Source organism: Pleurodeles waltl, chromosome 2_2 (assembly GCF_031143425.1).
Source record: "Pleurodeles waltl isolate 20211129_DDA chromosome 2_2, aPleWal1.hap1.20221129, whole genome shotgun sequence".
Classification (NCBI taxonomy): domain Eukaryota; kingdom Metazoa; phylum Chordata; class Amphibia; order Caudata; family Salamandridae; genus Pleurodeles; species Pleurodeles waltl.
Window position 1 is genome coordinate 964000708 of NC_090439.1, and position 22979 is coordinate 964023686.

At 46.0% G+C, this 22979-nt stretch overlaps 1 protein-coding gene across 1 annotated transcript in view; it reads right to left on the reverse strand.

Annotated features, from left to right (window-relative positions):
• The window catches only part of RAD21 (RAD21 cohesin complex component), a 205049-nt gene extending 184405 nt beyond the window's left edge, over window positions 1-20644 (reverse strand). Inside the window, exon 1 of the mRNA XM_069220648.1 lies at window positions 20274-20644. The gene's annotated coding sequence lies outside the window, so the exon portion shown is untranslated. The remainder of the gene's footprint in view (window positions 1-20273) is intronic.
• Between the last annotated feature and the right edge of the window lie 2335 nt (window positions 20645-22979).

Below are 22979 nucleotides of genomic sequence, written 5' to 3' on the forward strand. Positions count from 1 at the left end.
ACAGGGACACCCTCCCCTCCACCATCCCCCCATATCCCAAACACACGGTGGTGGCCAAACTGTTACACTATAGGGATGTACTGTTGCAGTGTGCCAGAGAGTCTGGGTCTTACACACTGAAGAACAGCATGGTGAATATTCCCAGACTTATCAGCTGAGGTGCAATCCATGAGGGTCTCATATGCAGCAGTGAAACGAGCGCTCAGGGAGAAGGGCATTCAGTACTCGCTTTTGTTCCCAGCCAGATTGCGGGTAATAATGGAAGGGCACACAAACTTCTACCAAACACCGGAAGCGTGGACTTGGCTGGAAACCCACAAAGCAAGAATTGACACCAAATGTGGGAGGTCCCGGAGGCCAAGAGACCTCCCCAGACAGAGACCTGGTCCTACCCCGGCACAAAGCCAAATGGGCAGGAGAGCAGCACTGGACACAGCAGCATCATTCCAGGACACCAAAAAGGCAGGAGACACCAGTGAGGCGGACACTGACAGACGAGCACTCTCCACCGATTCAAAATCACATCAGACAGATGAGACCCCAATAGTGACCCCCCAAACTGCAGGATAATTGGGCTAAAGTATTACCATCATAGACCTCACGGATGGCCCCTGATGGGGTATTCCCCCTACTTGTCAAGCTGTGGTGGCCACGTACACCCTCAGATTCTTGTCCAACGTTCTGCTGATGGCAAGATCACTAATTGACTTGATTCAATGGTTAAGTTTAGTTTACATGATATGGGCAATTTATAGTTGCAGGATTGCCCAGGGGAATGGGAGTTGGTGTTTGTTGTTATTTTACCAAAAAGCACCAATGAGAACACGCATTCATGTTTTGATAAGGACCCAGGTGTGCAGGAGATGGGTGGGGCAGACAGTGGAATACGTCCACAGATAGGGACATACATTCTACACTGAACCTAAACCACCACCATGGTGGAATACAAAGTAGTAACATGGAATATTTGGGGTATGGGGACCATTTCTAGGCGTTACAAGATCGTAGCGTACTTGAAAAGAAGAGGATTTCACATAGCATTACTCCCCCCAAAAAAATACATTGTCGCACAGAAGGTCAAAAGGCTGCGACGTAGATGGAGGGTACAGGTGCAAGCAACCACATACTCTGCTTCTGCAAGGGGCGCTCTGATATGGGTGAGGACTGGAGTTCTCTTCAAGCTCACAACCACGGACGTCAACCAGGATGGCCATTCTGGTGGAGGGCTGATTAGACGGGAGACATATTACCTTGGGATGGATTTATGCACCCAACCAGGACTAGGTCCCGTTTCTACACACCCTCCGAGACCGGTTAGCTATGCTCTTGGGGGGGGGGGGCAAGGCAAATACTGATGGGAGGAGACTAATTGTACCACTAACACAGACCTAGACTGCTCTCACCCTCTATTATCTTGGGCTGTGGCCCACAAGACGGTGAAGGGACTGAACAACTGGGTAACCCACTGCGGAGTGGAGGATATCTGGCGGACCCAGCACCCACAGGATAGAGACTATTCACATTATTTGGGCCTACACCACCTACATACCAGAATAGACTGTGTGGTGTGCAGCAAGACTCAGCCCTGAGATTGCGCACACTGAATACCCAGACAAAGCCCACTGTTGCTTACATGGCGTTGTGCAAGCGACAGACCCCCAGTCCCTATGTGGAGGCTACAGCCTCAGGCGCTAGAAGAGACGACCTATAGCGACTCCCTACGGACTTAATTTATTGAACACATTACTGCTAATAAGGGATCCATCAAGGCCCGATGTACAGAATGGGAGACCCTGAAGGTGTGCCAATCAGTAGGGATTCGGCGACCCCCAGGGAGAGATCTAAACAGACTAGAGAGGGAAATACATGATAGACGTAATGAACAAGGCGCAAGCCAGGAGACGCGACAGCACCTAATCAATGCGCACGAGGCATATAACAAGACCTTGGAAAAGCTGAGCTGCTAGAGATACCTGGCTTCAGTCCATGAGGAGGAGGGTAAACACTAGAATGCTAGCCTGGTTGGTGTGCCCTGGGAATGAGGGTACTCAGAATACAAGCCTCCGCACAGCAGACAGGCATGTGTATATTCCCAGAGGGTATAAATGATGCATTTAAAACCTACTTTATATCACTTTACAGACAGCCTGAAGATGGACTGCAATCAACGTTGGGACACCACTTGCAGACCCTGCCGCTACAAACACTCGCGCAGGCCGACTGTGACACCCTCCCTCCCCCCCTGGTTGATCCAACACCACTAGGAGGAGGTTGGGACCGCCATTAAATAACTGGTAGCAGGCAAAACACCGGGCAGAGATGGACTCCCTATTCACGGAGATCCTGGTGCCCCAACTGGTTGAACTATACTCTGAGGCGTACGAAAAAGGCATTCTTCTGACGACAATGACGGAGGCGCTAGTGATCCCCCCCAACCCAAAACCAAGACCAAAGAGGCCCTGGTGTCCGACTTCTGTCCACTAGCCATGCTGAACTGTGACTTCAAGATATTGAGCAGAGCCATGGCCAATCGACTACTCCCCCACGTTTCCCACATAATACACAATGAGGAAAATGGTTTCATATACACACACACAATACCTTCCTGAACCTTAGGCGCCTGTACTCATTATTGCTAATCCCCCACAACATGCAACATCCCGAAGCTATGCTCATCTCTATTGACTAGAAGAAAGGCTTTGACGTCCAGAGATGGGATTACTTGAGAGCGGTGATGATGGGTGAAATGGGTAAAGTGCATAATATAGTTTCCCAATGGCAAGAGTGAAGAACCAGACAAGGTTGTCACCTCTCCCCCTTACTGTCGGTAAAGCCACTGAACCCCTGGCAGCTCAATTCTACATGCAGGGAAGGGATAGAGGAGTGAAGTGGGGCACTAACAACCACATTATCTCATTGTATGCAGGTAACCTCTTTATGTGCGAGATGGCACAACTGGGATCCCATGGGCTTTAAACAAACTGTAGGAATTTGCAGGCCCATCAGGCCTTGAAATGAATAGGAAAAAAAAACTGTGTTTCCGCTGCTTGCAGGCGTGGCACACCCAATCACCTGTCCCCCGACATCCCCGTGCGTTCAAATATCTGGGGATACAAATATTCCACGACCTCCAAGACCTTAGCGATGGAAACCTAGGCAAAGTGCTTCGATCCTTGCTTTCTTGTGTAACGTTTTGGCGCTCCACTAGACTCTCCATAATGGCACCAGTGTCATTATCCTAAATGATTGATACCCCACCTATTGTACTTCTTTATCAATCATCCAGTAAACATACCAACCTGCTGGTCCAGGAATTTGGACACCCTTCTTAGGGAACTCCTCTGGGACGGGGGCAGACAGCAGACTTCCCTCTCTACACTCTGCCGACTCCCTGACGAAGGGGGTCTCGGAGTGCCAGATTTCGAGTTATACTACCTGGCTAGACAACTGCAATGGATAACAAAATGGCTTGCGGGCAGGAGCCGCCTAGATTTAGAGACATCCCAGTGGAGGATTAGCCAGGGTCTGTTATTAGTCAAGATGTTCTACCCAAGGGTTCCCCTTCTGGCCCAGAATATCCTCCTAACAACAGCTCTAACCTGTTGGCACCGGAGCCTGAAGGGCACTGGCGTGAAGGTGCCGTATGCCCCTGAGCTACACTTGACAAGCATACCTCTTGGGACCCCATTTCACTCCTTTATGACACAACAAACACGGCCTTGGAAGGAGGGGGGAGTGAGGACACTGGGGGACTGCTTTCGGACTGGTGTTTTAATACCATTCAAAGACCTTGCTGTGGAGACTGGACTACCCACTGAGTGCTAACGGGCGCTGTAAGGGACTTAAGGGTTACTGTGAAAGCAAACGCAGATGTGCACAAACTCTTTCAGCTCTTGCTGACAATAGAAGGTACTCACCTAATCACCTGGCTCTACAGAGTCCTCAATGAGATGACTGAAATCACTGCAGTTGCTAAGAATCAAATTGGAGGCGACACTGGAAGGGAGGTAGCGGACATGGAATGGCAGAAAGCACTGGCCTCCCCCAAAAGGTTGTCCTGCAACACTCTATTCAAATACACTCAATACAATTAAGTCCATAGAACATACCTAACCCCACACAGACTTGAAGCAATCTACAGGGGACCCAGATGTAATGCAGATGAAACAAACCTTGACCACATTACTTGGGAATGCCCCAGGGAGCAGCAGTTTTGGAACCAGACCATGAGTACAGTGGGGAGTTATGAACCAGCCTCTAACACCAAGCCCTGCTCTGCATCTGTTGGGCCTAGTCCCTAGTTCGGCCCCTAGGAAAATTGGTAATAAATTATTTGATTCAGCCTTCATCCTGGCTAGACGCAGAATAGCTATAGCCTGGAAATCCCCCACAGGCCTGACCCTGATAGGCTGCAAGCACGATGTAAAGAGATGGGCACGGGTGGAGTTGAGCGCGATGAAACGGGAGGAGGCATGCGGAGTGCATGTGCGCCCCATCGCCCCCCTATGGTAGGAGTCGCAGGAGCGGGAGGGTGACCAGGACACAAAGTTTGAGTGAGATCCTCCTCACCCTCGTGGGCAGGGAACACAGGGAAATGGGCACCACCAGCAAGCCCTCTACACATAGCCTGCACGAGCACCAACATAAGTGGACGGGTAGGATAAGATGGTAGCACACTGCTATGAATAGGGCTAATTCAGAATGCAAATGCTGAACCCACACCCCACCTAAATGGTCAGAACTCCCTCTGCTACCGGAGACCATATTACTGAGTCAGCAGCCCCATCTATTGGGAACCCCCATCCCGCTGTCATCACCATGCACCTTCACAGGGAGTTGTTCCTTAGGCGCTATGTTTACTGCTTATAGTTTTATTCATAGTTGTGATTGATGCCAGCAATACAGTGTGAAATAATAGATACAGGATGTGACATCCCCCTGGAAATGATCCAAGTGTTAATAAATGCTAAATGTCTAGACTGAGCTCAATGTATGAAACTGCTACAGGCACGGCCCGCTGTAACACTTGATTGAAGATAATATCACTAAAGCTTGCAGATGAACCTTCTACTTTTGCAATACCTCTACTGTTACCGAGATATAATGCTGTTTTGTATTTTTTCATTACCTCTTAAGAAAAAAAAAACATACAACAAAAAAAAAAGTAGAGGGATACACCTGATCAAATCGCCTCATTGAGTGTCCATACCATCAGAAGAACCAAACCGCTGGCGGAGTTGTTTAATGAGTTACGTGCCTTGGGGAAAAAAAAAAAAAGAGCAAACGGCTGGAACATATTTGGTATAAGAATTGAAATCCTACTGACAAAGCTAATTGTCGAGTGGCTTTAGAGGCTTATCAGACAGATCAGGACCACCAGTCAATTATTTTATGTAAGGAAAATCAAGATGTCTCAGAATTCCCACAAACTTCTCACTTGTAAAGTCATTATCATCCCTAGAGCGTATACCACACCCACATTCCCCTCATCTGAGGAACAATGCAATGATATTGCTCAGTTTTTCTTTGACGAAGTAGCCTCCATCTGCTCCCCCTTTCCTGAGAAAGTTAGAGATACCCCTCACCTTGGGGGATGCTTTGAATTTTCTGCCAGCAACTCTAGACTTCCCATTGGCAGTCCAGTTACCATCAAGGAACTGCTTTCCAGAGTTCCAGCTGTCAAATCAGGTGTCCCGCTTGACCCTGCAGTCTTGGAACAAGGGATGACTGCTATACTACCGGTCCTATGTGACCATCTTAATAGCTCCTTTGAAACTGGCTGGGTTCCTCAGGGCTGGAAAGATGTCACCATTGTCCTATCAAAAAAGAAAAGGAAAAAAAAAAAAAGGAAGAAGAAACTCATCTCTGTATCCTACTATGCCAGCAAATTACAGGCCCATTTCACTGTTGCCTTTTTCCCTTAAAGTAGCTGAGAAATATATCAATCAACAGCTGTCGGCTCCTATTGAGGCAAAAGAACTCCTTCATAGGACTCATTCCGGTTTACGCCCTCAGTACAGCACAGAGTCTGCGTTACTGTTCGCCTCTGAATCTATCAGTCAGGTTGCAGATGGAGACAAAACTGTGGTGGTGGTGCTGCTAGATCTCAGTGCAGCTTTCGACAATTTCTCACAGTCTTCTAGAGCGGCTGAGGATACGGGGGTCAGATTTAAGGCTCTGCGGTGGCTTGCCTCCTTTCTGCAGAACCGCACCTTTCAGGTAACCTTGAAACTATTTACATCTTAGGGGTTTTCCTCTGCATCAGAGAGTGCCTCAGGGCTCCTCGCTGAGCCCCACCTTAATTTATATATGCATCCACTAGTTGGCGGCTTTAATATGGTGTTGTGCGCTGATGATACCTAACTTACCATTGTTATCTCAGGGTGATGTCAATACTGCAGCCCCATTAAGATTGCGTCTGACAGAAGTAGCGGAGTGGAAAGCTCTCAGCTGCATGAAGCTGAAAGAGGGGGAAAACTAAGGTGGGCTCGGACTCAAACATTTTTCTCAGGGGTGCCCAGTGTCACAAAGTTTGAAGACTACTGACCTATCTGAATGCAGTGGGCCAACTAGTGCAGACATGCCGATTATATGCTCCCTCTAACCTTGTTACTTAGCCAATGTTCTACCTTTGGCTTGTTACTGCTGAAATTTCTCAAAAGGCCTTTCCTTAAACAGGTATTCCAATGTTTTAACATATCTTCCCTGGACTGGCAGAATACACAAGGTATGACCAAGTATCAGCAACAGTGGTGCTGTTGTGGAGGCAAGACCAGTGTGAGAACGAGAATGCATGTTCTCACTACATACACTGCTAAAGTGTGCTCGAGTCTCCTCTCACTGAGCCTAAACTACTCTACTTGTATAACTGGTGTAACCACTAACCCCATGAGTAGCTGGACTGCCCAATGCTATCCTGCCCATCTTGCAGCACAACTTGCACATGAATGTCAATGCTTTAAAAGGGTCAGCTAATGCCATTCACGCACACTCTGCAGCCAGACAAACAGACACTGCACAGGTGGCCCCAAAAGCATCTTCTAAAACAGTTACTGCAACAAGGAGGGGGCACACAGGTGAATAGGCAGGGGATACAAAAGAACTATAACTAGTATTAGATCACCAGCAGGAGCTGTGTTCACACTGCCATCTTCGTTGCAATTTTATTTAAACTGGTGTTTGTAGGAAGATGGCTCTGTATGTGCTATTTCAAAGTAAGGAATAACATGCACAGAGTCCAAGGTTTCCCCTTAGAGGTAAGATAGTGGCAAAAAGAGAATACTAATGCTCTATTTTGTGGTAGTGTGGTCGAGCAGTAGGCTTATCAAAGGAGTAGTGTTAAGCATTTGTTGTACATACACACAGGCAATAAATGAGGAACACACACTCAGAGACAATTCCAGGCCAATAGGTTTTTGTATAGAAAAATATATTGTCTTAGTTTATTTTAAGAACCACAGGTTCATATTCTACATGTAATATCTCATTTGAAAGGTATTGCAGGTAAGTACTTTAGGAACTTTGAATAATCACAATAGCATATATACTTTTTACATAGAACACATATAGCTATTTTAAAAGTGGACACAGTGCAATTTTCAACAGTTCCTGGGGGGAGGTAAGTTATTGTTAGTTCTTGCAGGTAAGTAAACCACCTACGGGGTTTAAATTGGGGTCCAAGGTAGCCCACCGTTGGGGGTTCAGAGCAACCCCAAAGTCACCACACCAGCAGCTCAGGGCCGGTCAGGTGCAGAGGTCAAAGAGGTGCCCAAAACACATAGGCTTCAAAGGAGAAGGTGGTGCCCCGGTTCCAGTCTGCCAGCAGGTAAGTACCTGCGTCTTCGGAGGGCAGACCAGGGGGGTTTTGTAGGGCACCAGGGGGACACAAGTCAGCACAAAAAGTACACCCTCAGCAGCACAGGGGTGGCCGGGTGCAGTGTGCAAACAAGCGTCGGGTTTTCAATAGGTTTCAATGAGAGACCAAGGGGTCTCTTCAGCGTTGCAGGCAGGCAAGGGAGGGGGGGGGGGATCCCGGGGTAGCCACCACCTGGGCAAGGGAGAGGGCCTCCTGGGGGTCACTCCTGCACTGGAGTTCCGATCCTTCAGGTCCTGGGGGCTGCGGGTGCAGGGTCTTTTCCAGGTGTCGGGATTTCAGAGTCAGGCAGTCGCGGTCAGGGGGAGCCACGGGATTCCCTCTGCAGGCATCGCTGTGGGGGCTCAGGGGGGGGGGGGGGACAACTTTGGTTACTCACAGTCTTGGAGTCGCCGGGGGGTCCTCCCTGTAGCATTGTTTCTTCACCAGTCGAGTCGGGGTCGCCGGGTGCAGTGTTGCAAGTCTCACGCTTCTTGCGGGGATTGCAGGGGTCTTTAAATCTGCTCCTCTGGAAACAAAGTTGCAGTCTTTGCTGAACAGGGCCGCTGTCCTCTGGAGTTTCTTGGCCTTTTGGAAGCAGGGCAGTCCTCTGAGGATTCAGAGGTCGCTGGTCCTGGGGAAAGCGTCGCTGAAGCAGTTTTCTTCTGAAGGAGGGAGACAGGCCGGTAGGGCTGGGGCCAAAGCAGTTGGTGTCTCCGTCTTCTCTGCAGGGGTTTTTCAGCTCAGCAGTCCTCTTCTTCGTAAGTTGCAGGAATCTAAATTCTTAGGTTCAGGGGAACCCTTAAATACTAAATTTAAGGGTGTGTTTAGGTCTGGGGGGTTAGTAGCCAATGGCTACTAGCCCTGAGGGTGGGTACACCCTCTTTGTGCCTCCTCCCAAGGGGAGGGGGTCACATTCCTATCGGGGGAATCCTCCATCTGCAAGATAGAGGATTTCTAAAAGTTAGAGTCACTTCAGCTCAGGACACCTTAGGGGCTGTCCTGACTGGCCAGTGACTCCTTGTTATTCTCATTATTTCCTCCGGCCTTGCCGCCAAAAGTGGGGCCGTGGCCGGAGGGGGCGGGCAACTCCACTAGCTGGAGTGCCCTGTGGTGCTGGAACAAAGGGGGTGAGCCTTTGAGGCTCACCGCCAGGTGTTACAGCTCCTGCCTGGGGGAGGTGTTAGCATCTCCACCCAGTGCAGGCTTTGTTACTGGCCACAGAGTGACAAAGGCACTCTCCCCATGTGGCCAGCAACATGTCTCGAGTGTGGCAGGCTGCTAAAACCAGTCAGCCTACACAGGTAGTTGGTTAAGGTTTCATTGGGGCACCTCTAAGGTGCCCTCTGGGGTGTATTTTACAATAAAATGCACACTGGTATCAGTGTGCATTTATTGTGCCGAGAAGTTTGATACCAAACTTTCCAGTTTTCAGTGTAGCCATTATGGTGCTGTGGAGTTCGTGTTTGACAGACTCCCAGACCATATACTCTTATGGCTACCCTACACTTACAATGTCTACGGTTTTGCTTAGACACTGTAGGGGCACAGTGCTCATGCACTGGTGCCCTCACCTATGGTATAGTGCACCCTGCCTTAGGGCTGTAAGGCCTGCTAGAGGGGTGACTTATCTATACTGCATAGGCAGTGTGAGGTTGGCATGGCACCCTGAGGGGAGTGCCATGTCGACTTACTCGTTTTGTCCTCACCAGCACACACAAGCTGGCAAGCAGTGTGTCTGTGCTGAGTGAGTGGTCCCCAGGGTGGCATAAGATATGCTGCAGCCCTTAGAGACCTTCCCTGGCATCAGGGCCCTTGGTACCAGGGGTACCAGTTACAAGGGACTTACCTGGATGTCAGGGTGTGCCAATTGTGAAAACAAAAGTACAGGTTAGGGAAAGAACACTGGTGCTGGGGCCTGGTTAACAGGCCTCAGCACACTTTCAATTCAAAACATAGCATCAGCAAAGGCAAAAAGTCAGGGGGTAACCATGCCAAGGAGGCATTTCCTTACAGTGTTCAAATGAGAACATATACAAACACATCCTGTAATTTACTGGTAGCCCTAGAAATCATCAAACGTGAATATTGCTGTGAAGTACACTAGTAAGAGGGGAGATGCCAGCAATGCAGGATTATGTGAAATCTCTGAAAGAAAATGTTAAACAGAGCTAAATACTGCAGGTGACTACTGGAAGACTGAGGCAAGAGTGTGGCTCAAGAAACTCAGTAACACCTGGCTTGACAAACAAGCACTAGAAATTCAAATAGGTTTCACCTAAGAGCAATTTGCTTTGTCATCTCTTTAAGCAGTTCAATAGAGAAGCAAGTCTGAAAGAAAAAAAAAAGAAAAACCCAAACACACTATGACATGGCCAGTACTGGTCTGCTGTACAAAGGCAATAGCTCTCTTTTAAGCAAGACCTAACTGCTTTGCCAGTGCTCGCTTAGAATAGTCACTTGATGGGAATGACATTTATTTGAACTATATAAAAGATTTGATACCTTCGTTTTCAAGACCCTGCAGATCATGTTTAGTTATTAAAGAGAAGGTTTCTTTTTCTATTACTACAAATAAAAGGATATATATTCTGTGTTTTTCTAAATCTGAAGCTAAATTGTGTCATGGTGACATTTTATTCTACTGACTTTTAAAGTTAAAGCTGGTCAACTCGGCTGGTGTTTTATGAATTGTGAAGCCGCAACTGAAGGGACTTTGTTGCAGACTTTTCCGAGATGTAGGTCTTTGCTGAGCAGTGCATCCAGACCGTAAAAATGCATTTATCATCACTAAATCCTGTGTTACTTTACTTAAAAATTATTTGAGTTCCAGATGTTGATACTAGAACCAGGGACCTATGGTCTCAAAAGCAAATGATCTATTCTGTCGTTGTTGTGGTTATCTGATGAGACGTGATAATGGGGGCCAGTTAGTCAAGCAAATCTGAAAATTCAGAATGGGCATAACGCCCGCTCCCCCCCATTAAAACACCAAGTATTTTCAAAACCCAACTAAAAGGTAAGGGGCTCATTACAAGTCTAGTTCATTCCAAATACAGATGGGGTAAAAGCTGCATCAAGTGAATGTAACAGTGAATTTTAATTATCCATGGAAACGCCATGGGACAACATTGCACATACACATGTTGACCTGTGAATGCCGTTTGAGCGAATTTATTTGAAACCCAGGCGCCCCTTCTTCCTAGAGCAAGATTAAAAAAAGCTTTTCTGGATACCACACATTGGAGACATTTCCTAACTGAGAGAAACAGGCTGTCTGAATAAAGTAAATGATAACCTAATTACTTTGCCACTTAACAAAAAGAACAACATTTTCTTGACAGTCATCCAAAGTGACCGCGGAACCGATAAAATTATTGGAAACCAGACAGCAAATTAGATTATGAACTCCCAATCACCACATTGAAAAAAAAATGCATAACCCCGCCTCCAGGTATGTAAAGAATCATGACCTGGACACTCCACTCTGGTTCACACACAGACAGCCTTGCAATAGCCCAAGTATACATATTCAACTTCAAATTTCTGCACAAGATATCACAGTACATTTGCTCTGCTCACACAGAGGCTATAGAAGATCCCTGGTGCACTAGCTGTAGGGCCAAATGCGCTGGTTTTTACATCTTGAATGGCCATGCATGCATACATACTTTTTGTTGAAAGAGCCTGAAGGTACCAACGACCATTGAAATACATATACTTTATAGAATATGATAATTGAGTCCTAGTGAAAGACATCCCATCAAATGCAATAAGAGTTACAGCAATAGCTTTGCTACTCGATAAAATACGGATTGCCATGCATTGGGTAAGGGCTGCATACCCATACATGACTACTGGCTCATGGATTTCATATACTCTAATGAGCGAATGGAGGCTTATGCATAACATGCTGCCCACCCCTCCTTCTGCCCCAAGACTATATGGCTGCTATTAAAACAAATACTGAACTGCTTGCTCAGCTGGGATGGGGCTGTGGGATCACTGGGAATTGTAGCACAGGATGTGGCAACTCAGACAGCTAACCACCTGGGCAGCTTCCATAAAAACACCCAGGACTTGCACAAATGTTCTCTAAGACTACAGCTGCTTCATGATTCACGGACATGTCCGGGCCACAAAAACACTCTTCTTCGTATGAGACTAGAATAAGACACAAGTTTAGGCCCATTTATAAATGAAGCTACTTGATGCTTCTAGAGCTAGTAATATACAAACACTTATGTGCTGACCCCAGTTGGGCAATATGACTTAACCAACATTTAGCAGTTGACTCATTAAATGGTTGTAACAACAGGTATGCAACAGTATTAACTAAGCTGAAGTACTGATGCTGTCCTTAGCTTTGTCACTTGGTGTATCGTACTTGATAATTAAGGTTATATATGGCTTCACACTTTTAGAGAAAGCAAAGTGCAGTATTGTGCATCAACAATCTTTACAATGCAGATTCAGTAAGCCCAAAAAAGATTCTTCTGATGGTCAGTAATATCAAAACAAGGGATCTCAAGACTCTTCACAAACAAATGCAAAAGTTTAGCTGGTTACGCCATTAACAAAAGAACCTAGCAAACTGAACCTCAATGTACACATGCCTTCGTTAAATAAGGCTGATCTTATGGGAAAGGCAGCCGAAACAATGCTACTTGTTGAGAATAGCCAAAATACGATGATGGTTGGGAAAATGTATAAATTCTGAACGCCTCAATAGTGAAGACCCTAACACCAAATTAGCCAACTACAGGATGCAAGAATCTGTTAAAATTCTACATTTAATTTACAGGTGCCACTACTATAGGGAGCCATTACGTACTGGAGAGAATTATAAGACACTCCTGCAAGGCCTAGATATGATCTCTATCTTACAACGATCCTAAAGACCTGCTTGTTCTGAATAGAACGGTGGTTTTCTGCAATAGACCATTTTGTAAAAAAAAAAAAAAAAAAAAAAAAATGAAATGTCATTACAATAATATTACAAATATAAACCTATATTCATGAGATTACAGTAAGTTATAACCTATTGTTTGACTCCGCAGGACCAGGGACGCTGTTGTTGCCGCCAGTTAATGTCAATTGGGGCTTCAAGACCAGTAGCCCAAAGTCTGCTTAAGGGGCAGAAGTAAGCCCAGTGCCGCTTTACAGGACCGCTAAATAACACACTAAGGATCCCTGTGTCACGAGACATGCATAGGTCACGCTCGGGCCCATCTTACGCCTGTCATCACCTGGAAGAGGCTGGGCCACCCTCCCAACATCCTCACTAAGGCACTTTTGTGATATTTACTACTGTAGGTCTTGCTGCGGGAAAGGCACAGACTGTTCAAAGCGGAGTTAAAATGGTGAAGCGGTGAACAAATGTTAATACTCCTTTACCTGCGGCGCAAGGAACCACACTGGATGGATGAATACAGCGGGTGGTGGGGGTGATTAGCAGTGAGATTGAACTGGCTATAAGACAGTTGTCTCTCACTCTCCCCTCGCCCACCGGTATGGGGTTCATGACCAAACCCTTTCAGTCAAATGCAGTTTTGTCCACTTGCACATTGGAGGGCAACAAGGAATTGGGGGCAAGTTCTCCTACTCCGGGCTCTAAAGCTGGTTTTAACCCCCCAGGAAACACTGATAAGGCCCATGGTGACACCTTGGGGCTTCGGAGGGTGGAGAAAACCATAAAGAAAGTGTGCCTAATGGGGTTGAGACAAGAGAATAATTAGCAGCGGGGAAGAGAGATGGGTGGGAGCTGTTCAGGTAGGTTCAATCTGAAAGGCAGTGTCAAGGCCCATCGTCCCACTTGCTCTCCCAATCGTTTCAAGCGTCTGGCCCAGACACTGGGGAAGGGAGAGTTGGGGCTGTGGCTCTTGTGGAGAATGTGGGCACTCATGTTGTGTCGGCTATAGTACAGCAGGCTTGCTTACCCTGTTTGTTCTACTAGAAACCACTAAAGTAGCTACCGAAACTGAACTGTGCTGCAGTAATGCACGAGCCTGTAAAGGCAGTCTCTAATCGCTAGATTTCCTTTTGAAGTTCTTCTACTTCCTTGGCTGGGACCTAGGCCCAATCCAAATGTTCCCCCTATGCCACTTTTTTCGACAACAGGCTTGTTTCCATTTATCAAGCCAAAGGAGTTCCTATCAGTAGGAGGGTGATTGCCAAGAATATAGGGGCATATTTATACTCCGTTTGCGCCGGAATTGCGTTTTTTCCCCCCGCAATTCCGACGCAAAACTAACTCCATATTTATACTTTGGCGTTAGACGCGTCTAGCGCCAAAGTCCATGGAGTTTGCGTAATTTTTTAGCGTGGACACCTACTTTGCGTTAATGAGATGCAAGGTAGGCGTTCACGTCTAAAAAATTGACTCCGAGGCATGTGCGTCGTATTTATACTCCCGGGCAAAATTCACGCCCGGGAGTGGGCGGGTCAAAAAAAATGACGTGCGGCCGCTTTTGCGCCGTTTTTTAGCGCCTGCAAAAGGCAGGCGTTAAAGGACCTGTGGGCTCTGAAGGAGCCCAGAGGTGCCCTCCCATGCCCCCAGGGACACCCCCTGTCACCCTTGCCCACCCCAGGAGGACACCCAAGGCTGGAGGGACCCATCCCAGGGACAATAAGGTAAGTTCTGGTAAGTATTTTTTTTTAATTTTTTTGTGGCATAGGGGGGCCTGATTCGTGCCCCCCTACATGCCACTATGCCCAATGACCATGCCCAGGGGACATAAGTTCCCTGGGCATGGCCATTGGGCAAGGGGGCATGACTCCCGTCTTTGCTAAGACAGGAGTCATTTCTATGGGGGTTGGGAGTGGAAAAAAATGGCGCAAATCGTGTTGAGGCGAAAAATTTGCCTCAGCCTGACTTGCCCCATTTTTTCACGCCCAAGCCCCATATCCCCCTACGCCGGCGCTGCCTGGTGTACGTCGTATTTTTCAACGCACACCAGACTAACGTCATTGCTTAAATACGGCGCCCGCATGGCGCTTCAGAATGCCGTTAGCCGGCGCTAATTTTTTTGACGCAAAACTGCGTTAGCGCAGTTTTGCGTCAAAAAGTATAAATATGGGCCTTAGTGTCAAAGTCTGAAATTCATTTGCGCCACTTGCACCCCTTGATGATCAGAACTGACCTGCAATTAATCAGGAGGAAGATATTCAGTCGGGTAATTACAGGAAAATGGAGGGGGCGGGGGGGCCACAGGGGTAACATGAACACCTCCCCAAGAATGATTATGCACTCCTCATTTTCAGCTTATTCTCAACCAGACCCCTTCCTCTTTTGAAAACAATATAATCAATGTAAGAGGAACAGGGGTGTTAGGAGAATTGGAGTCTGCTCTCTCAGATGCTCAGTCTGGGCGGGTAATTTTAATATCAAGCTCTGTTGTGCCAATAAACGTGTGCATTGTGGAGCAAAAGACAAGCATGGTGGGGTATCTACACATTTGCAGCATTCTCCCATTGGGGGCTTTATAAATAGGCTTATGATAGCAGGAAGCCTGATTTTTGTCAAAGAATTCATGGAGGGTGCTTCGCCTACCCCTACCTATACGGGGTCCTCTAAGGTAAGTGAGATTGACTTCTTCATCCTTTCAACTATCATACAAAGCCTAGGGAACAAGGAATTGAGATGGGTTACCCTGCTGGTACCAAATTCATAGAATAAGGGCTTAAGGGTTAAATGGGATTCACTGGACAAGAGGGCTTCCCTGGTCAATTTGGTTAAGGATAACTTGCATGGTTTCACATTAATGACCTCGTTAAGGAAACCTCAACGGTGATTAATGATGCCTTCATGTGTGGCAGTTAACAGTGGCTTGAGGAGGAATAGAGCAGCAAAACCACCACCACCTCCCCTTAGTTGGTTTAATCATGAGTGTACCACAGCACACATAAAGCTAAAAAAAGAATTTCACTCTAAAAATCCCCGTTAAAGAATAGGTAGTGCAAGTACGAAGGGCGTATAAAGTTATTTTGGAAGGCAAAAAATCCAAACCGAGGGGGGCCTGCATTAAGGAGCTGAATAAGGCATCTAAGCTGAGGGACAGTGCCTCTTTCTCCAAGATGGGAAATCAACCCTTCTTTACAGATCATGATAAGTCGACACTTGATTCTGTCATACCTGCAGAAGCCTGGTTAGAGCATGTTGGTAATATTTTGAATCCCAGAAACAAAAACCTTATTAAATCTACCCCCCCTCAAAGCAGAGACAGTTACAGTGTAGTAACATATGAGGCATAGAGTGACATGACTGACAAAGATATTAGGCGTAGCCCGGCAGGGAAAGCTCCTGGGCCAGATGGAGTCCCTTTGGACTTCAAGGAAAACGAAAAGCGCCAAGATCCTATTTTAACTAATGTTTTTAAAAAATAAAAGGGAGACCTAATCCCTTCTTAGTCCAAAGCCAGTGTCATTCCAATATTTAAGGAGGATCAGAACTCTCCAGCTTTCTATCGCTCCATATCACTTCTGGAAAGCTCCCTAAAAAATGTGGGAAGGGTGTCTGCTGAAAAACTCGAAGCTTGGCTTAAGGAGAATCAGTTTCTCTCCAGCGCCCAGTACAGTTTCGGTCCAGGAGTAGTGCCTCAACCTGAAATTGAGGAAAATACATCAAGGCTAGGATGGGTTCCAGCCATCTTGCGTCTTCATGCGCCTCTCCTCTACCTTTTACATGGTAAATAGGAGAAAGTTGTGGGACTGTATGTCCAGGATGGGGATTGAATCCGGTCTAATTGGGCTATTTTAACTGTACTTCCCTGAATCTTTATTTGAACCGTGAGATGTTGTTATATTTATGAAATATGTTTATCACTCTACTTTTATTTCTGTGTTTGGCCAAATAAAAAAGTTTTGTGACTGACTCAGCAGGCAGAGTTCAGTAGGCATATTTCATTGCCGGCTTTTATTGTTTTATTTATTCAGTTAAGCATCTAAAGGGCACTATAGGTGCGCCATAAAAGAACAAAATATTAATAAATAAAAGTTATGCCACTCTTAGAATCGTGCAGGGTTTTAGATCCATTGTGCAACATTAACAATAATATTCAGTGATCCCTCCATGCAACATAAAAAGTAGAACTAGAAGCCCTAAATTGAGCAGATGCTCTGAACTTCCTTTACAACTGCTTTCTCACGATCACTGATCTCTTTAAATGAATGTCCCAATGAACTTCTGCTCTGCACTACTGTTGCTTCAATTTCACTTCTGATGTGTTGGTCTACCTCTTTTCCTCCGTTCCACCTATAATCCTCATCCAACTGTCCCTCAATATCTTGAGATGTTCCAGCCATCTCACATATGTCATCTTCCTCTATTATCCTCAACTTTTCCTTGTCTCAATGCCATCTTGTTGTCACATACAATTTACCCATAGTCTGCCTCCCTCTAAATTCACGATTAAGGGTGCCAACCTAACATGTTGATATACATCTCATTATAACAATCGGGATTTCTAAGGATCTAAGCTTCCACCTACCCTTTGCTTAAACTTAACCACTCAAATTAACTTATAAAATAAAGCTGGCATGGATATGAATCTGGTTGGTCCTTGACTAAAATGTGAGAATTGCACACTTTATAGTTGCGAAGGACAGGCCAATATCTGAACACCTCTTCCCAAAGCTTTTGCACTATCCTGTTGCAAATATGAGATATGGATTGCAAGTGAGTTTTTAGAATTATTATTACAGCACCTTGCGTCTCTAATCTACCTGGTAATTATGTGCACTACATGGAACCACTGCAATGTTCGGAAAAAAATAGTATTCTCTATTTTAACTTCAATGTGAAAAATCAGTTTAAAACTGAACACCATGATGATGTCATTCCAAAATCTTGGATTGGGAGATTAATTGTTTCTCTGCATCAAAAGGGTCCCCATAATTTGTCTAATAATTATAGGCAGACTGCTTTATTTGACGGTCAGTAAGTTATTTGCTAGAAGTATTCTGGAACATCTTAGGTGTTGGATTGACAAAGAAAAGAATCCCAATAGAAGAAACAGCCTTTAGGGAAAACTGACGTACACTAGATTATGTTGCTGTGCTACAACTGATTCTAGAAAAATGTATCACCATCCATTGAAAACCTGCTTTTACAGCTTTCCTACACAGCGTTTGACCGTGTTTACAAATGCACGCTCTGGAGGAAGCTATTTGCATTAGGCTTCCTTGTAAACCTTTTGCGTTTAATTATTGCCTTATACTCTTCAATTTGGTGTCATGTTGTCTTTGGTAGAGGCCCAAGCCCTGTCATCTAGCATTTACACAATAATAGACTTAAACACGGCTGTCTGTTGGCTGCTTTGGTTTTTATATGCTTATGATTTGTCCCATGACTGATGTGCTTAGGAGGGATCTGCCGAGAATAGTGGGGACAGAGTGCAGTCTTGTTTATAATGCAGATGATGTTGTCTACAACCTGGATACAGAAAATGCCTGATTGCCAAGGGGAAATGAGTAAATAAAAGTTTATACATGCAGCAGCAAAGGCTAATAAACTGGGCAGAGTGAATGTTCTTTGCTATACAAGCATGCATAGTGAGTTCAAAGTTGGAAAACAAACAAATGGCAGTTCGGACTACCCATAAAGAAGCCATACCAATGGCAAAAATTATTGACCACGAGTGGCCAAGGAATAGTAATGAGGTCTATGTCCTACTTGAAAAAATAGGAATTAAAAGCACAAGGTCTGATGCGACCACAGACTTAATCCTTAATATACATGCAACCTGACAGACTTAACTAAACGTCACCTGTATATTCATTAAGGAAGCTAGCACACCTAACAAGAAAAATAAATACTGACACAATAAAACATTAGAAGGCAACAAATGGGATTTGGGACTTCGCTTCCACATTAATGACTAAATGCCAAGACATGCAATTCCATTTAGGTATGTTGATGTGCAAAATATGTATTTTCACACAGAAATACACAAGACGGGTGCTGCTTAACAGTGTCGGTTACCTTCCCATAAGAGAGAAGTCCTGAATAGTATGTCTACATTTTATTCGGGGGATATTTATGTACCATACAGAATGTACGCAGCATACTAGCAAGTTAACAGTACAATTTCAAAGAGTTTGCCCACATATTGGAAAGAGTCCAGATATAATCTGCATTAACAATTAAGCTTTAAAATATACACGACAGCCGTAAGAGACCCAACGAATGGTAACAGTAGTTTCTGCAATGAAACAGCGAGTTTTTTGGTTATGGTGCGGAATAAAATCCAAATATTAACTCGTGATATTTTATTTATCAACAAATGGGTACCTTCAATTGCTCATGTTACTTTGACAGAGCAAGCATTCTTAGTACTCAAGTCAATACAATAATAAACTCCACGGTAAGAACATTGGGTGCGTTGAAACATTCTGCAAGAGAATGTTTCTGTGTTGGAAAGGATTTTACTGTGTCACAGATCAGGTTAAATCAATTAGTATTTTAAACGTGAGGAAAACATGGGTGCAAAAGTTAAAAGCAGGGCCCAATAAAGGCCACCCTTTGTAGTCCCTGCACAGAACGATTATAACATCAGGAGTCTAAACTGGAGAAACGTCTGCATAGAAATCGCAGAATAGGATTGTGACAAATGTGGTTGACAACAAAGAAAAACGGACAATCAAAATAGACCCTGAACGTAACGATACCGTGAAGGAATTCAGACACAGGAGGGAAAAACACGGGAAAGTAACTTTAATTTTAGAACGGGGTTATTTCCATGTAACAGAGAACTAGGCAGAGTTGCCACCCTTTAACAACGGCAGCCGTTATCCTCTTTATGGGAAGAGTGACAGCAGCTTTAGCTCCCGAGAAGCCACAGTAACAGGATAAAAAGTTAGTGAAGCCTGTGCACACTGCCAGCCTGGATTGTAGAGGTCGGGATAGAACCACTAATTACATTTGAGACATTAGACCGAACCCAGGGAGACGACGAAGAGCATGGCCTTTAAGTCTTCGTACAGCGCGGTGCAGCAGGTACAGTGGAGAGCTGTCACACTCCACCCCTCTTTAAACACGCAGCTGATAAACTCCTGCAGAACAAAAAAAAGTGCCTAGAAGCGGACTACTTCCACACTAACTACCCTTAATTGTAGAGAGCGTCGGTTTCCAAATGCAAGCGGTGGCTGTCACCAACTCGGGGCCTGACTGCTGACGCAGGACCAGTGCGGGGATCCACCAGCTTACTCTAAAGCCCACGCCCACTCCAAAACAACCAAGAGCACCGGGCGCTACCAGCAGGACACGCCAGGTGGGGAGCAGCAAGGACTCCGGGGGGTCTAATTCACTCCTTGAACACAGCCTACCTTTAAAACATGCACTCGTGAGCCCAGCCCGCCTACCTCTCCCGGATGAGGCTCCTGGCAACCACCCCTCACCGTACTACTCCATCGTAGTTCTTACCTTATTCTCCGCCGGTCTGCCCTCGGTTCCAAAAAAAGAAAGAAATGCAATAATCCACCGGCGTGAAAGCTGTTTGTGCGATGCCCCCCACCGTAATCCCTCCGCCTCCCAGTGACTACAACAAACAAGATGGCGGAAGCACCTCTTCCTGCCGCCCAAACTCCGTGTTCAAATCTCGCCAGGATGTTTACTGGCAACCCAGAGGCCGCGTCAGCGTGAACGCGCACACTTCGACCCACGAGCCTGCGCGTGTAGGGGGAGCATTGTCCGCGTCGTCCACCATTTTTGGGTCAGGGTGAACCTTTAATTTTCAGGCAGACTCCATGACCTAATTAGCAAGAGGGCGTGACGTTATGCCTGATTTTAAAATGGCCCGGGCTCGGGCGGAAGACTTGCCTTCTCACTTCCGTAATGGGTACTGAAAAATACATATATACACATAAAAAATAAGGAAGCGCCTGAGAGCTTTCGGCCATCTTTGGTGAGGATTCAAGTGGGTGACAGCTGTAGTAGTTGTTTATGGTTCGTGGCACTTGAAAAAAGTGCTTCCGAGATTCCCATGTGTTTCCAAATGCTCCCTTAATGGCAAACCGAAGAGGAAACCTTTCGGTGCGACGTCGGCCGCGTGAACTAAATACTCTTCATCCAACTCGTCCTTCTCATATTCATTATTTTTGTAATTAATATGGTGGAGCAGGGACTTGATTAATGGCATAGATTTTACCATCTTATCCGTACGAAAGCATAGCTTCCAAGTGTGGCATTTTCATGTTTTCACTGTACTTATGAGTGACGTTCAAAGTCAAACGTAACAGAGTGACAATTTTCATGAGTAAAACCGAGCAATGAAGTCCATGGAAAGGGATACAAATCAGAAATGACACAATTTTGAGCAACGAGAAACTCTCTAAACAGTTTTAAAAACTGCTGCAAAACATTTGAAATGGAAGATCAATAATTTCTGCCAGTGGTATGGCTTCTTTATGGGTAGTCCGAACTGCCAGTTGTTTGTTTTCCAACTTTGAATTCACTACGCATGCTTGTATAGCAAAGGACATTCACTCTGCCCATTTTATTAGCCTTTGCTGCTGCATGTATAAACTTTTACTAACTCATTTCCCCTTAGAACTTGTAGTTTCTCACATCAGTGGCGGAAGCTGTGTTGCGTGGCCTTATGTCTTTTACTCTTGTGTCCATTCCACTCCATTCAGCACAATACCCATCAAGGACCCTAAAAAGGGCATTGACCGATCCTGGAAGGCTTGCTAGGACAAGCTCCTTGATGTGTTAGTACCCCTAACACAAATTATACAGCTGGCTGAGCACGCAAGGCGCACGGACACACCTCTGCCCAAGGATATCGTGGCCGGGTGGGCCCAGAGGGCTATTTGCTTTTTGGGCAATGCCAATTGCGCCATTTCGGCTGAAAGATGACGATCTTTACTCTTAAAGATTGACCCCAAGTTGAGGGAGTTGTCGAATTCGGAGGCAGGGGCGATCGCACAGGGCAATCTATTTGGTGACCCCTTTGTTAAAGAATTGGGCATATTTGTCACCACCTTTTCGGCGTTAGATAAAGCCCAATCTTCTATCAAGAAGATTTTTCCGGGCAAGGTTTTTGCCATGGCTGGAAGAGGTAGGGGGTCGCTCCTCCGGCCGCCTCCCCCAGCAAGACCCCAACTCAAACTATAGATTCAGGAACAATGGCTGGCAGGATGGTCGCCAAGGCGCTTTTTTTCCCCAATCGAGGCAGAGGGAGGTCTTGATCCAACAGGAACGCCTGCAGAAGGGCAAACGCCCCAGGAGGCCCTTCGGGTAAGGCTTACCCTTTCTTCTCCGTTTTTTCAGGCACAATTGGGCATGCATCACTTCAGACTTTTGGGTATTACATACCGTATCAGGGTTCCACATAGAATTCTGGGGAACACCAACCCATGAAAGAGCACGAGACCCCTGACTTTTTCAGCATCGGAGTCCACTCTCATCAATGCAGAGGTGCACAACCTTCTTCGGAAAAGGGCCATCTTTCGGTCTGTCCTTCACCCCACGGGTTTCCTGAGCAATCTCTCTCTAGTCCAGAAGAAGGACAAAGGGTTTTGCCCAGTCATAAACCTCAGGGAATTCAACAAATGGCCACTTCAAGATGGAAGGTATTCATATGCTCAGAGACCTTCTTCTTCAGGGCGATTGGATGATCCGTCTGGACCTCAAGGATGCTTACTTGATGGTCCTGATGGTCCCCCCGTCACAGATTTCTTCAATTCGCGTAGAGGGGGTCAGGTATTCGAGTTGACTTCCCTCCCGTTCGGTCTCTCTTCGGCACTGTGGTGTTTTCACCAAACTACTCAAACCAGTGGTGGAATACCTGCGGTCTCTGGGGATTCGTTTAATAATTTACCTGGACGACAACTTGCTCATGGGCAAAATCTTGGTCACAACTCTAATCCAACGCGAGCATGACTATTGCGCTTCTGCTGGATCTGGGGTTTGTGATAAATCACCAGAAACCGGAACTTCTCCCTGCGCAAGCGATGATCTTTCTGGGTTTTCGCATAGATTCCCAGTCAGCCTCTCTCAGCCTCCCATCCTCGAACATCTCCAAGATCAAGAAGGAACTGTCGAAGGTTCTGAGGTGCGACAAGATCTCTCTCAGGCAGCTAGCTCGAGTAGTGGGTCTTCTCTCTTCCTCGATACAGGCCATTTTTA